At 44.3% G+C, this 14,958-nt stretch overlaps 1 protein-coding gene across 2 annotated transcripts in view; it reads left to right on the top strand.

Moving 5' to 3' along the window:
- The first annotated feature begins 258 nt into the window (after positions 1–258).
- The window catches only part of foxn3 (forkhead box N3), a 436,636-nt gene continuing 421,936 nt past the window's right edge, over positions 259–14,958 (top strand). The window contains exons 1-2 of one of the 2 annotated variants that reach the window (XM_072493781.1): positions 259–453; positions 566–653. The gene's annotated coding sequence lies outside the window, so the exon portion shown is untranslated. Of the gene's footprint in view, positions 654–14,958 lie in introns of both variants that reach the window. The other variant, XM_072493810.1, reaches the window with a different exon arrangement.

Raw genomic sequence — 14,958 nt, 5'->3', positions numbered from 1 at the left:
CACTGACTGTGTGTGTTCTGTATACAGTCTGGATAATTTACACTGACTGTGTGTGGATGCTGTATACAGTGTGGATCATTTACATTGTGTGCTGTACACAGTGAGGATTATGTACACTGACTGCGCTCTGCGTGCAGTTTGGAGCCTGGACGCAGGCGGCGCTGTGACTCACTCTGTGTAACGGGCAGCGTCACGACGCACGCAGCCGACCGGAGCGCGCGCACGGCTAAGATGGCGCCGGCCGCCACCTGGCCATTCCCGCCAGCCTGCCCCCCTCCCGCCGGGCCCAGCCGTCCGGCGGGCGCTCGGCGGGGCGGGGCGGGGTGCCCGGGCAGACGGGGCAGCGGCGCCTTCACCCCCGGAGGGGGGCAGCCCCACCCGCCGCTCCAGCCGGCGGCCGAGGCCTTTCGGCGGCCGCTGCTGCGGCCGGGCGCAAGGCTGCGACGGCGGGAGGTGAGCGGCGGCCGGATTGTCTCCTTGGCGACGGCTGGGGAGATCGTGGCGTTACTGAGCCGTCCCTCCCCCTCCCTCTCCTCACTTTTAATATAAACACTTTTTATTTTAGGGAGTAGGGGGGGAATCCCTCGAGTGCCGGGAAAACAGGACCCTGTGAGTGAGTGTTCGTCAACAGCCATCTCCCCATGACATGAAGTGTAAGTAGACAAATAACAGACGGCTGTGTGTTTAGATTTGACATTGCTGCACTGCAAAACATTGTTTCCTATCACTTAAAGAGTGTATTTACCTTCCTCTCCCGGCCTAACTCCCTGAAGTTACAAATCCTGGAGGAGCATTTGAATAGTTTGTCTTGTTTAATTTGTCTTCTGTACTGTTTTTTTTTTAAGTCCCAAACCTTCTCTCTTCCCCCCCCCCCCCCCAATCCATCATGTCCTTGGGACACTCCACTTTCTCTCCCCCCCCCCCCCCTTTTCATGTATTGATGTGAAGTCTTGGACATTGGACCTGGACTCTTGACATTGCAGCCCCAAGTTTGGTCTGAATGCACCAAGTACCGCAGGCAGGGAGGGAGTGGGGGTGTTCCTGAATCTTTCAAAGAGCGTTTGCCAAGAGTTGGTATTATCCCTGCTCGCTGGAAGCGGCTTTGAACACTTGCACAGTTAGGCTAGCACGTCCCATTTGAATGCAGCCCTCTCTTTCCCCCTCCTCGTGTCCCACTCGAGCCTCGCACTCTATTAAGACTGTTAAATAAATATTTCTTTCCTGTAAAGAAAAGGAGCGCCGCTTGTGTGGACTCTTCTGAGTTCGGTGTTTGTTTTTCTAGTTGGGTAATTGTCACTACTCCCATTTCCCCCGCTCCCTGCTGCGCGCAGTCATTCTTTCGAAGATTTGTTTTTGTCCTTTTTCTCTTTGGGACATGTTTTTTTTGGGCCGGTCTTTTTGCAACATTCCCACACTTCCCTCCCCCACCAGTCATTCTGGTATAATGTAATTGCAATCTTCTACTCTAGTGTTTTGCTGAATACAGTACGGGTGGGTTACACCGCAGTGTCCTCCACCTCTTGTCCTTTCTGGTACGATGACGCCCCCCCCCCCCCCCCCCATACTGGGAGCAAATCCCCAATCCATTGATTCTCCTATCAAATGGCATTGTGTGTTATTTGTGCAAAATCCCGACTCATGTGCATCGTGAATCGTTCTGTGTATCTCGGATTTTTTTGTTTTTGCCCTGGCTGACCCAAGGACAAAACCAACTAGTAGAAAGGGGGGGGGGGGGAAATAACTGCTTCGTGTTTTTTTAAATTTCGCACGATGATGTGCAAATGTCACGGCCTCTCCCCACGGAAGCTGTTTTTTTTTGGTCTCGCCGGGGTTATTTCCCTGCCTAAAACCCTGGCTTCAGCAGACACTACTTAATCCAAGGTGACAAGGCAACTGTTTCCAAGTGGAGACAACTCCAGCGAATGCCAAAGGCATGGATCTGCCACTTGACCTTTTGACACTTAGGTGATCGAATGAAAAGATGTACCAGCAATTAACCCGGATTATAAAGTTCACAAACAGCTCCCATGATTTACACAATCCGTTTGAGCCAGTGTTTGGCGGCGCCTTTCAGTCTCGCAGCGCCCTGCAGATGTTGTTTGTGTGTACAAGACTGCAAAACTGGATGAACAACGTCGATGCGTTTACAGTCGTCTGTTGAAAATATCGCTTATGCTATCTAAAGACTACCGATGCTTTAACAGTTTCGCACTCTTCCAAAAATAGAAGGCAAGGGATTGTGGGCAGGAGTCCTGTGATTTCTTGCAGTATAATGTAAACCAGATGCTATGTGTCGAGGAATTGCCACGCAGCCCAAACCGTGTACAATGAAATCACTTACGCCCACTTCGTAGACACGGAATCTGATTACTGACTGTCAACCTTAAATTGGATGCTTGTTTTGCAACGGGAACAAAATTTGATGGTCGTGTTTACTTACGAACGTTAAATCGGACGGAGCAAAAAGACATCCAGCGTTTTTGTCGCGTCATGCTAAATACATTTGCAAAGCGGGTGTATTTGGAAACGGGTCAATCGGGTGTGTGCATGTGCTGTGAATTTTAAGGCATGTTCCTACAAGTAACTGGACAATAACCAAGTGTGTTTTTGTTGTACTGTTTAATGTATACAAAAGTCCATTCCAGAAGTCTCAAACCTTCCCAGAGCAGCCATATCTATTGTTTACAAATGACAGTCATATATACTTAGGGTCAATTGCATACAAGGTATTCAAAATCAACCCACTCGTTAAGTACCGGGACTGCAGTTGGATGCATTCAGCGACTGGGTCGCTGTAATATTTGACAATAAAATGTATCTTCTTGAAATGCCCACTACACAACTTTTTACTGTGTTTTTCCTTTTATATTTTGACATTTATATAACGTAATAAGCAAATGGTTTTGAATTACACTTGATTGTTTTCCAATAAAACATTTTGACTGAAAAAGAACATTAGAATTAAAATGTGTGGGTTTGGCATGATAAATTATTATAATCTATTTTGTATAATTTGGGATTTCATTAATAATGTTGCAGAGTAGGGTGATGAGAATTCTTTTTACAAGTTTTTCAACAAAGTGGCATGAATTCTGATTATGTTGAAGATCATTTGCTCCTTAAATCTAGGCATTAAAATAATGACATTTTACTTTCTAAGTGTTTTAAATTATCTAATAAAAGTGCACTAAGTACTATTGAGCTCCAAAGGACTGAATGACTACTTCACATGGAGGGATTAGTTATTTCCACCTACTTATCCTTAATGTAACTTGCTCCGTGTGACATAATCCGACCTCTTGAATTTCAAACTGTTTGCATACAAATTGTAATGAAAAGAAGAATAAAAGAGCAGTGATCTCTGTATTAGTTACATGAAGTGATACAGTAATTGGACAATAATGGGTACGGAGGTGTACATTCAATCAGGAGTCGTAGCACTGTTTTGACAAAAGGAAATTAATCACTAGATTTTTAAAAAAAAATCCTTTAGCTACATATTAGTGCTTGAAGTTTCCCTACATATGAGGCGTATTAAATGAGTGTTTACTGTATCCAGGCCAAATAAATAATCTGACTAACAGAATCGATTCCTTCTAATCAGTCCAAAAATGTCAGATGTCATCAAGTTAATATTTCTCCAGTGAATTGCGCTCCATCTATTTCCTGACCCTATGGCTAAGAGTCCAAACACTGAGGCAGCACGGTGGCACAGTGGTTAGTGCTGCTGCCTCATGGCGCCGAGTTCCCAGGTTCGATCCCGGCTCTGGGTCACTGTCCATGTGGAGTTTGCACATTCTCCCCGTGTCTGCGTGGGTTTTGCCCCAACAACCCAAAGATGTGCAGGGTAGGTGGATTGGCCACGCTAAATTGCCCCTTAATTGGAAAAAAGTGAATTGCATACTCTAAATTTTTTTTAAAAACAGTCCAAACACTGGGCTTTGTTCTGGTTGCCCCCCCTTCGAACGTTCTCTGTTAAGGGGCCAATACTATATGCTGTACATATTGAATTCTCTTAGCTGTACACTCAATATCTTCTTGCTATCTGTATTTGCAACAGACCTTTTAGAATTTGACATCGATGACGTTGGGTCCTTTCTCAGTCCACAGCTGTAATTAGGTATCCTTACAAGGTGTATATGTACCATGTAAATTACCCAGATTCAAGAACATCATCTTTCATTTATCCACATTGAAGGGTATTTGCCACACACTGGCCAGTTTCCCAGTATTTCAACATCAGCTTGTACCCTATTTGTTGCATTGCTTTTAAGCTTAGACACTCTTGGTATGCAGGATATTGTCGCTGATGTGTTCCTTACTGAATTTTCATTTTTATGTATTTTTGTTTTTCCAAATCACTGGGTACAGAATAGGAGTGGGAATCTTGTTTGGTTCTTATTTTTCTTTTCCAAACTGAGGTTCTTGTGGAGGACTTGGTCACCCAGCTCAGTGCTCAAGTGTGGAATAATCTTACAAATGCAAATACTGAAGATCCTGGAAATCGGAAATAAAAACAAACTGTTAGAAATGCTCAGCTGGTCTAACAACATCTGTGGACTAATCTTAGTCTGTATTGCTAAGCGTCCCAAAAAGCAGTGGATTGGATTCTCCGCCCCGACCTGCCACATTTCTGCCCATACCTGCCAGCGGGATTCTTCGTTATGCCAGCTGGTCAATGGGGTTTCCCATTGTGGGGCAGCCCCATGCCGTCGGGAAACCCCTGGGTGCCAGGAAAATGGAGAATCCTGTCCACTGTATTTATTCACTGCCATTTGTCGAAGCTGGAGTTGTTCTCTTGGAGAAGAGAAGGTTGAGAGGAGATTTGATAGAAATGCTCAACATCATGAGGGGCTCTGGACAAAGTAGATGGGGAGAAACTGTTCCCATTGGAGGAAGGTTCTTTAAATGTAATCTTGCATAAAATAATAGAATGGTGAGTATACAAGGCCACTCAGCCCATCGGGTCTGTGCCAGTTGTCAGCAAGAACAACTATTGCCACAGCCCTGCAAATCATTCCTGCTAATTATCCAATTTTGAAAATAGCAATTGAATCTACCTCCACCACACTGTCAGGCAGTGCGTTCCAGAGCTTAAGCACTTGCTCTGTAAAAAGATCTCTTCCTCATGTCCCATCTGGTTCTTTTTGCCAGTCACATTTTAAATACTGTCTTCTGGTTCTTCAACCTTCCTGTTGACACAATGATAGGCAGGAAAGTAAGTTGTGAAGAGAATATAGGGAGCCTCCAAAGGGACATAGATTAAGTGAGGGGTTTGCACTGCAGCCTCACGGCACCAAGGTCCCAGGTTCGATCCTGGCTCTGGGTTACTGTCCGTGTGGAGTTTGCACATTCTCCCCGTGTTTGCGTGGGTTTCGCCTCCACAACCCAAAGATGTGCAGGGTAGGTGGATTGGCCACGCCAAATTGCCCCTTCATTGGAAAAAATTAATTGGGTACTCTAAATTTTTTTTAAAAGTGAGGGGGCACACATTTGGCTGATGGAGTACAATGTGGGAAAATGTGAACTTGTCCACTCTGAAAGGAAGAATAAAAAATAAGCATATTAAATTGAGAGATCACAGAACTATGCGGTACAGAGGGACCAGGGTGTCCTGGCACATTAATCGGAAAATGGTAGCATGTCGGTTCTGCCAGTGATTGGGAAGGCAAATGGAATGTTGTTATTTACTGCAAGGGGAATGGTGGGAAAGGGCAGCATGGTAGCACAGTGGTTAGCACAGTTGCTTCACAGCTCCAGGGTCCCAGGTTCGATTCCCAGCTTGGATCACTATCTGTGCGGAGTCTGCACGCTCTCCCAGTGTCTGTATGGGCTTCCTCCCAGGTGCTCCGGTTTCCTCCCACGGTCCAAAGATGTGCGGGTTAGGTGGATTGGCCATGCTAAATTGTTGTTAGTGTCCAAGAAGGTTGGGTGGGGTTACTGGTTACAGGGATAGAGTGTGGGCTTGGGTAGAGTGCTCTTTCCAAGGGCTGGTGTAGACTCGATGGGCCAAATGGCCTGCTTCTGCACTGTAAATTCTATAAGTCTATGAATGTAAAAGTAGGGATCTTTTGCTGCAGTTGACGGTTTCGGTGAGACCATATTTAGAATATTGTGTAAAATTTTGGTCTGCCTATTAAACAAAAGTTTTAAATGCGTTCAAAGCAGTTCAGAGAAGGATTACTTATCTGAAACCTGGAATTACTCATAAGACCATAAGACATAGGAGTGGAAGTAAGGCCATTCGGCCCATCGAGTCCACTCCACCATTCAATCATGGCTGATTTCAACTCCATTTACCCGCTCTCTCTCCATAGCCCTTAATTCCTCGAGAAACCAAGAATTTATCAACTTCTGTCTTAAAGACACTCAACGTCCCGGCCTCCACCGCCCTCTGTGGCAATGAATTCCACAGACCCACCACTCTCTGGCTGAAGAAATTTCTCCTCATCTCTGTTCTAAAGTGACTCCCTTTTATTCTAAGGCTGTGCCCCCGGGTCCTAGTCTCCCCTGCTAATGGAAACAATTGGTGGCTGTTATATTGCAAAGTGCCAGGCAATAACCTTCTCCTACAAGAGAGGATCTAGCCATCATCCCTTGACATTCAATGGCATTACCATCGCTGAATCCCCACAATCAACATCCTGCGGGTTACCATTGATCCTGAACTGGACAAACTAGCCATATTAATTTTTTCCCCCTTTTTAAAAATAAATTTAGTATCCAATTTTTTTCCAATTGAGGGGCAATTTAGCATGGCCAATCCATCTATCTGCACATCTTTTGGGTTGTGGGGGTGAGACCCTTGCAGACACGGGGAGAATGTGCAAACTCCACACGGACAGTGGCCCAGGACTAGGATTGAACCTAGGACCTCGGCGCCATTTGGCAGCAGCGCTAACCACTGTGCCGCCCGACTAGCCATATTAATACTGTGGCTACCAGAGCAGGTCAAAGGGTAAGAATCCTATGGCGATTAACTCAACTCCTGACCGCCCAATGCCTGTCCGCCATCTACAAGGCACAAGTCAAGTGTGATGGAATACTCTCCACTTGCCTGGATGGGTGCAGCTCCAACAGCACTCCAGAAGCTCAAAACACCATTCAGGACAAAGCAGCCCGCTTGATTGTTCTCCCTTCCACAAATATTCAAACCCTCCACCACCAATGAACAGTGGCAGCCATGTGTACATCTACAAGATGCACTGCAGGAACTTACCAAAGTTCCTTAGACAGCACCTACCAAACCCATGACCACTACCATCTAGAAGGTCAAGAGCAGCAGATACCTGGGTATCTCCCCCACCCCCCAACCTGGAGGTTGCATTCCTAAGTCAATCACCATCCTGACTTGGAAACATATCTCCATTCCTTCACTGTCGCTAGGGCAATATCCTGGAACTCACTCCCTAACAGCACAGTGGGTGTACCTACACTGCAGAAGTTCAAGAAGGCAACTCACCACCACCTTCTGAAGGGCAACTAGGGATGGGGAATAAGTGCTGGCCTAACCAGCAATTCGAACATCCTGTAAAGAATTTTAAAAAAGAGGTGGACTTTTGAAGTTTGAAAGGTGATCTTATTGAAACATACATGATCCTGAGCGGACTTGACAGGGTGGACACTGAAAGGATGTTTTGTCTTGTGGGAGAGACCAGAACAAGGGGAAACAGTTCAAAAATAAGAGGTCTTCCATTTAATACTGATATGGGAAGATATTTTTCTCTCGGGTCATGAAGTTTTGGAGCTCTCCACAGAGAGTGGTGGAGGCAGGGTCAATCAATATTTTTTTAAGACGGGGATAGATAGATTATGGAAGTCAAAGATTATTAGAGTTGAGGGCGGCATGTGGCGCAGTGGATAGCACTGGGACTGCGGCGCTGAGGACCCAGGTTCGAATCCCGGCCCTCGGTCACTGACCGTGTGGAGTTTCCACATTCTCCCCGTGTTTGCGTGGGTTTCACCCCCACAACCCAAAGATGTGCAGGTTAGGTGGATTGACCATATTAAATTGCCCCTTAATTGGGGAAAAAATAAATAAAATAAAATAATTGGGTGCACTAAATTTATTTTAAAAAAGAGATTATTAGAGTTGGTGGAATGTGGGGTGAGGCCACAATCAGATCAACCATGATGAAAAGCAGAGCGGTCTTGAGGCACCAAATGGCCTCCCTTCTCCTAATTTGTATGTCCGTTTGTGTACAAGTGCCCCAGGTCCTCTGTTCCTGCACCCCCTATAGAATCCCAGAATCCCTACGGTGGAAAAGGAAGCCATTTGGCCCATCGAGTCTGCGCCAACCCTCTGAAAGAGCACTCTATCTCAGCCCACTCTCCCATCCTATCTCCATAACCCCACCTAATCTGCACATTTTTGGACTGTGGGAGGAAACTGGGGCACCCGGAAGAAACCGACACAGACTGGGGGAACGTAGAAAGTCCATACTGTCACCCAAGGCCGGAATTGAATGTGGGTTTCTGATGCTGTTGGTTTACAATCACATTTCCAGGGCGGCATGTGGGGCAGTGGTTAGCACTGGGACTGCGGCGCTGAGGACCCGGGTTCGAATCCCGGCCCTGGGTCACTGTCCGTGTGGAGTTTGCACATTCTCCCATGTCTGCGTGGGTTTCAACCCCACAACCCAAAGATGTACAGGTTAGGTGGATTGGCCACTCTAAATTGCCCCTTAATTGGAAAAAAAATAATTGGGTACTCTAAATTTAAAATAAAACAATCATATTTTCAGACAAAGGTAGTATAGTCCGAAGTCCTAGCTTTTGGGAGAGACTGAGGCCTCTAAGTAAAAACTGAACCAAAAGTACACTAAAAGCAATTTGGATAAATGTCATCAAGTTCTTAGAAATACATATGCCTAGAAATATATACACCTACTAAGAGAAACTACACTGGGCAATTTTTAAAAAATGAAGATTTGTGTGAGAAAAGATATCCGACTTTGCAGTGATGTGACTGGGAGCTGTAACAGAACCTTGTTGATATCAACATTAGAAATTCTGTTAAAGCACCACAGGTAGTCTAGACATTTCTACTTTGGAATTTCCATAGTAAATTTTTATGTAACAGTTTTTTTGTAATGTTTCAATGGAGTGCAGACGCTAAATATAAATTAGTGATTGAATATCCTTGTGGTTGTATTATCTTGTACTGGAAACTGACTTTGGATTCTCACAATCATTGTGCTTGATAATAATCTTTATTAGGGCAGCACGGTAGCACAAGTGGCTAGCACTGTGGCTTCACAGCGCCAGGGTCCCAGGTTCCATTCCCTGCTGGGTCACTATCTGTGAGGAGACGGCACGTTCTCCCCGTGTCTGCGTGGGTTTCCTCCGGGTGCTCCGGTTTCCTCCCACAGTCCAAAGACATGCAGGTGAGGTGGCCTGGCCATGATAAATTGCCCTTCGTGACCAAAAAGGTTAGGAGGGGTTGTTGGGTTACGGGGATAGGGTGGAAGTGAGGGCTTAAGTGGGTGGGTGCAGACTCGATCGGCCCCTTCTGCACTGTATGTTCCATGTTCTATTAGTGTCACAAGTAGGCTTAAATTAATACTGCAATGAAGTTAATGTGAAAATCCCCTGGTGACCACACTCCGGCGCCTGTTCAGGTACACTGAGGGAGAATTCAGAATGTCCAATTTACTTAATAAGCACGTCTTTCGGGATTTGTGGGAGGAAGCAGAGCACCTGGAGGAAACCCACACAAACACGGGGAGAACGTGCAGACTCCACACAGACAGCGACCCAAGCGGGAATCGAACCCGGGACCCTGGCACTATGAAGCAGCAGTGCTAACCACTGTGCTACCATAGTCCATAACTTGTTACAGAAGTACAATATAGGTTTTATTATATTGTAGTATCCTTGATTCATATAAACTGCACTATGAAAAATTACTCATGACTAGTAGAACTGAATGATAAGGCAGTTGAGAAATTGGGATTTTAGCAATTAATGTGTACTTTAGAGAAGCTGTTAACTTTAATAATGCAGACTTGAATATTTGACTCATGAACTGATGCAAAAAGAAGCTGATGACTTTAAAGGATTGTGTGAATGCCTGATTAAAATGTCTCAACATGTTGAGTGCTTTGTATGTGGGGAAATGTCAAATTGCATAATATGCTGTAAATAATTCCGCATGATTAGACAATGGAGTGTTGAACAGATGATTCAAATAAATGAGCGACTGGTATCAACCAAGATTAGTTTGTGTCATTTTCCAGAATTGAATAACACCAGTGGGAGGACCTGCTACATTCGCATGAACATTTGGATAAATTCAGATTATTTGAAAGCAACACTGATTAGCTGTGAAAGGTGCAGTGAACGTTCAACTTTTTAAATTGGGAAACCTTGGGGAAAAGAAAAAATTCATGTTGCAGAACAGCACAATGTTGATAGTAGTAGAAAAGATGAAGTAGTGTTTAAAATTGAAGCAAGTGTCAAATCCATCAAACGTCTATTTGACAGTGGATGGTTGTGGTTAACTCTGCGATAGTATGTTCGTTCATCACTTGAGAGAAATTCATCAACACTAAAGAAGCTGGGGCTGCATCTCGGTCACTGAAAGCCGTTGTCAGGAGAAGTCTGGTGTTTTGCCATAACACCTGAAATAAATGTGGCACCCAAAGTTTCATGTGCCAGGCTTCAAGTCCTGCAGTTGGCAAACGTAATCCTTGTGAGGTGATGCATCCTTTTAACTGCAGCATGAATTATTTTCACAGTAACTTCATTGCATTGTTAATGTTTGCCTACTTGTGACAGTAATAAAGATTATTATTATTACATAAAGAAACTAAGTGTGCATTTTCACAATCTTATAGGATTGAATGACTGGATACAGTTTTTGCGTGTAAATTATTCCTCCTCACCCAACTAAATTTTTACAGTCTACCTGGCCTCCTCCTCTTGCTGTTTAAGTGGAGGATGGATTTCTCCTCGACCTTTTGTTCATGCTCTTTGGCTGATTATTAGGATGCAAGGCAATCGTACTCCACCCATGCCCGAAGGAAACTCAATAATGAAATGATGCAAAATGTCGCCTTTTTCAATGCCAGTCATCAGGAATAGGGACCAAATCTGTATCGCTATCTCCATACCTTGCAATGAAGTCCAAACAGGTTAGGTGGATTGGCCATGCTAATGTGCCCCTCAGTGTGCCAAAATGTGCAGATTAGGTGGATTGGCTATGATTAATGCACAGGGTTGCAGAGATAGGGCGGGGGAGTGGGGCTTGGGTAGAGTGTTCTTTCAGAAGGTTGGTGCAGACTTGATGGGCCGAATGGCCTTGTTAGGCACTAGGGATTCTGTGGATTCTATGAAGGATAAATTTGCTTTTTATTCCACCATGCATATATTTTAAACAGGGTGTCAAGTCTGCTTGTAGGTTGCTTCTTGTGATTTTATTTAGTGAGAATACATCTCCCTGATTCAAATGTTTCCTTTCATTTTATCACTTGAATGGAAATAGTTACAATATTCGGTTTCAAAGTTACGATTTTCTTGAAGCCCTCCAGTTCTCTGGCTATCGGTTTGAAATCTCACTATGACTTGATGTTCCCATTTCACTGCCGAGTATGGAATTACCAGCCTTCATCTCTCTTTTTCTCTCTCTCTCTCCCCCCCCACCCCCAAGGCATGCGAGCAATTGCAAGCCCGGGAAAAAAACCTTTTATATGACCTAAGGCCATGTAGAAATGTTTGTCACCTGGAATGTCTCATCCTGGTGTCTACACTGTCTGATTCTGACTGTTAGTGCTGCGCTGTAGTGCTGCGCAGTATGGGACATTCTGGACCTCCGAGTATACTTAGTTATGTGGTGTTCAATGAATTCAAAGATTGAGCACAGTAAGAAGTTTTACAACACCAGGTTAAAGTCCAACAGGTTTGTTTTGATGTCACTAGCTTTCGGAGCGCTGCTCCTTCCTCAGAACAAGGAAGGAACTGAGGAAGGAGCAGCACTCCGAAAGCTAGTGACATCGAAACAAACCTGTTGGACTTTAACCTGGTGTTGTAAAACTTCTTACTGTGCTCACCCCAGTCCAACGCCGGCATCTCCACTTCAAAGATTGAGACATAGGCTGGCTGCATTTTTCAATAGAAAATATAGTCTTGCCTTTTCAGGTGAGGGATGTTGAGTGCCTGATGCCAAAACTAGATGACCACGTATAGGTACACTTGGGTTAGACACCGAGTCAACAACGTTTACCTCCACAGCGAAACTTAATTTAAGGAAAATGCCCATTTAACTGTTAATGGTGGGGCAAAAAGTGTCACACAGCAAGTCAACCTCTGGTTGCCCTGAGTGAACTTAAATTATAGGCAGTGTTTTCATGTAGTGAATGGTGCGGCGGAGCATGTACTTAATGTTCTTTGTGGGCTGCTATATATCCAACAGATTTCTTCTCACTTTGTCCATATGATCACTGGTATTTTCTGGTCGCTATCTTTGGCCCTTTACTCTTTAACTAATGCTTTCATTTGGTGATATAAACCAGAGCCACGAGGTTCCATATGTGTGCTGATGATACCCCCAGTGTTACGTTTCTGCTTCTCCTCCTGATTCCGGTTTTGCCACTCAAAACTTGGATTGCATGTCTGCCATTGTCTTTGAAGGATGAAATTTACCATTAGCTTAGGCAAGACTGAATGCAGAACCTTAGTGTTGGTTGACCCCAAGCCGTTTCCTTCATCACCAAGGCTGTCTCCTTACCATCCTCCTCAGCCTCTACTCGCTCTACTTAATGTATCCCATTCCTATGTTCTTCCTTGTACCTTTTTGCTTTTCTGATACTGGCCTGCGACTTGCTTGCTGCTCACTCTGCACCCCTGCCCTCTGGACCCCTCTCACAAAATCCCTCTGCCCTGACTTTTCCCCTTCCTGTTTTCAAAAGACTGAATAACTTTCCTGTTCCCTCCATGCATAACTCAATTCTACTCATTCTTCCCTCTTGCTACATGTCCCATTTCTTTTCCTTTTTTGTGAAGTGCTTATAAGATAGTCAGTTTGTGATTCTGATTACTCAGTGTGACACCATAAATTGTTTGCATCCTGACATCGTCTGTGCTAAAATGAGAAAAACCTGATTGGTGTTTGAGAGAAAACTACTATATTTTTGGTCACTTTGTTCCCTGTTTTTCCTGCTATCAACCCTCCAGTCCTCCTGACCTTTGCTTCCTCTATTGTCCAGCTCTATTACTGACCCATTCCTGCAAAGCGCATTGTTGTTTACCTACCTGTCCACCTTGAGTAATCCAGCTCCCTTTACTACCAAGGCCAGTCCCAGTAATCCAGTCTCACCCTTTTATCCTGCTTCTTAGTACTCCAACGGAGGCCTCTGTCACCAAAGCACTGCCCAGTACTGTGCTGACAGTCTAGAGCCTGAAAGTCCCCACCCCTTCCCCAACCACATCACCCAGCTTGCTTTTTCCCAATGTTAGTGCTGTGAGAAATGCTGCAGGAAATTCTCTGGCATATTATAATGTGTCATTCTATCTGAAGGATATTCTATGGCAGGTGCTGCAGTATTACCATGTTTTGTTCTGCAGGCCATAGTTTTTGACCAAAAAAGTATACGTTTACTGTGCAATAATGCTGCAGTATTTTGAGTCTTTCAAGCTGTGAAATTGGAACCTGGCACCTGTCAGTTTTAAATTGTTTCTTTTTCTGTAGGCTGAAGTTCAGATTGTCAGTGCAGTAAAGGCAAATGCATTATCTTAGTATTTGGTGTATTGAGGCCACTGTGAACAGTGCATTTCTCTTATTTTTAAAAAATTCTGAATTAATTTTGGTAGATTTGATTAGAATGATTAGATTTTGATTAGAATGCTTCTCTGATGCTACAGGAACCTTCCTGTAGCATTCTTACACGCATTTTGTAATCTCAGTTTTGTGCACACAAATTAACTCATTCCAATTTTTTATTTGTATGCAAACACCTATTTGGTGACTGAAATCTCTTTCAATCCCATTTTTGTTGCAATCATGGTGTTTAAGAATGTTTTGGCACTTTCTTTAACTTTGTGATCAATGATCACACTATTCTGAAGTCAGTCTGACAGTAAGCCTGGCTGGTTTGATTGTTAGAAATCAAAGCAAGGGGCAGCACGGTGGAGCAGTGGTTAGTGCTGCTGCCTCACGGCGCATTTCGATCCCGGCTCTGGGTCACTGTCCGTGTGGAGTTTGCACGTTCTCCCTGTGTTTGCGTGAGTTTCACCCCCACAACCCAAAGATCTTTTTAAAAATAAAAAAATTTAGAGTACCCAATTCATTTTTTCCAATTAAGGGGCAATTTAGCGTGGCCAATCCACCTAGCCTGCACATCTTTGGGTTGTGGGGGTGAAACCCATGCAAACACGGGGAGAATGTGCAAACTCCACACAGACAGTGACCCAGAGCCGGGATCGAACCTGTGACCTTGGTGCCGTGAGACTACAGGGTTAACCCTCTGCGCCACCGTGCTGCCCCCCACAACCCAAAGATGTGCAGGCTAGGTGGATTGGCCACGTTAAATTGCCCCTTAATTGGAAAAAATGAATTGGGTACTCTAAATTTAAAAAAATTAATCAAAGGAAGGCTTATATTGTTTTACTGAGAGAGTGCAAGTTGTTTATGCTTTGAGTTTGTAAAAAGTAAACTTTTAATCTCCCAAGATACCAGAAAGATGTTCTAGGTATCAGGTTCTAAACAGTCGTGCTGTGAACTGACCGTATACTTCTAAGATGAAAGAGAGGGGATCAAGGACAACTAATTACCATTTCTACCTGAATGCAACGTTAATGTGTTTTCATGTTGCCATGGGGAAAAGGGCAGAGGAAGCCGTTTTTGAGATCAGTTTACAGGTTCCCTATTTGTAGTTACAAATCAATGAATATTGCAGACATGTAGCAGAGGTTGTGTGGTCAGCAGAGAGAAATGGCTGCTTGACTTTGCGAGCTACTACA

The sequence above is a fragment of the Scyliorhinus torazame genome, chromosome 2 (genome assembly GCF_047496885.1).
Source record: "Scyliorhinus torazame isolate Kashiwa2021f chromosome 2, sScyTor2.1, whole genome shotgun sequence".
Lineage (NCBI taxonomy): Eukaryota > Metazoa > Chordata > Chondrichthyes > Carcharhiniformes > Scyliorhinidae > Scyliorhinus > Scyliorhinus torazame.
The sequence above is the reverse complement of the archived record's forward strand: the minus strand, read 5'-3'. Positions and strand labels throughout refer to the sequence as shown.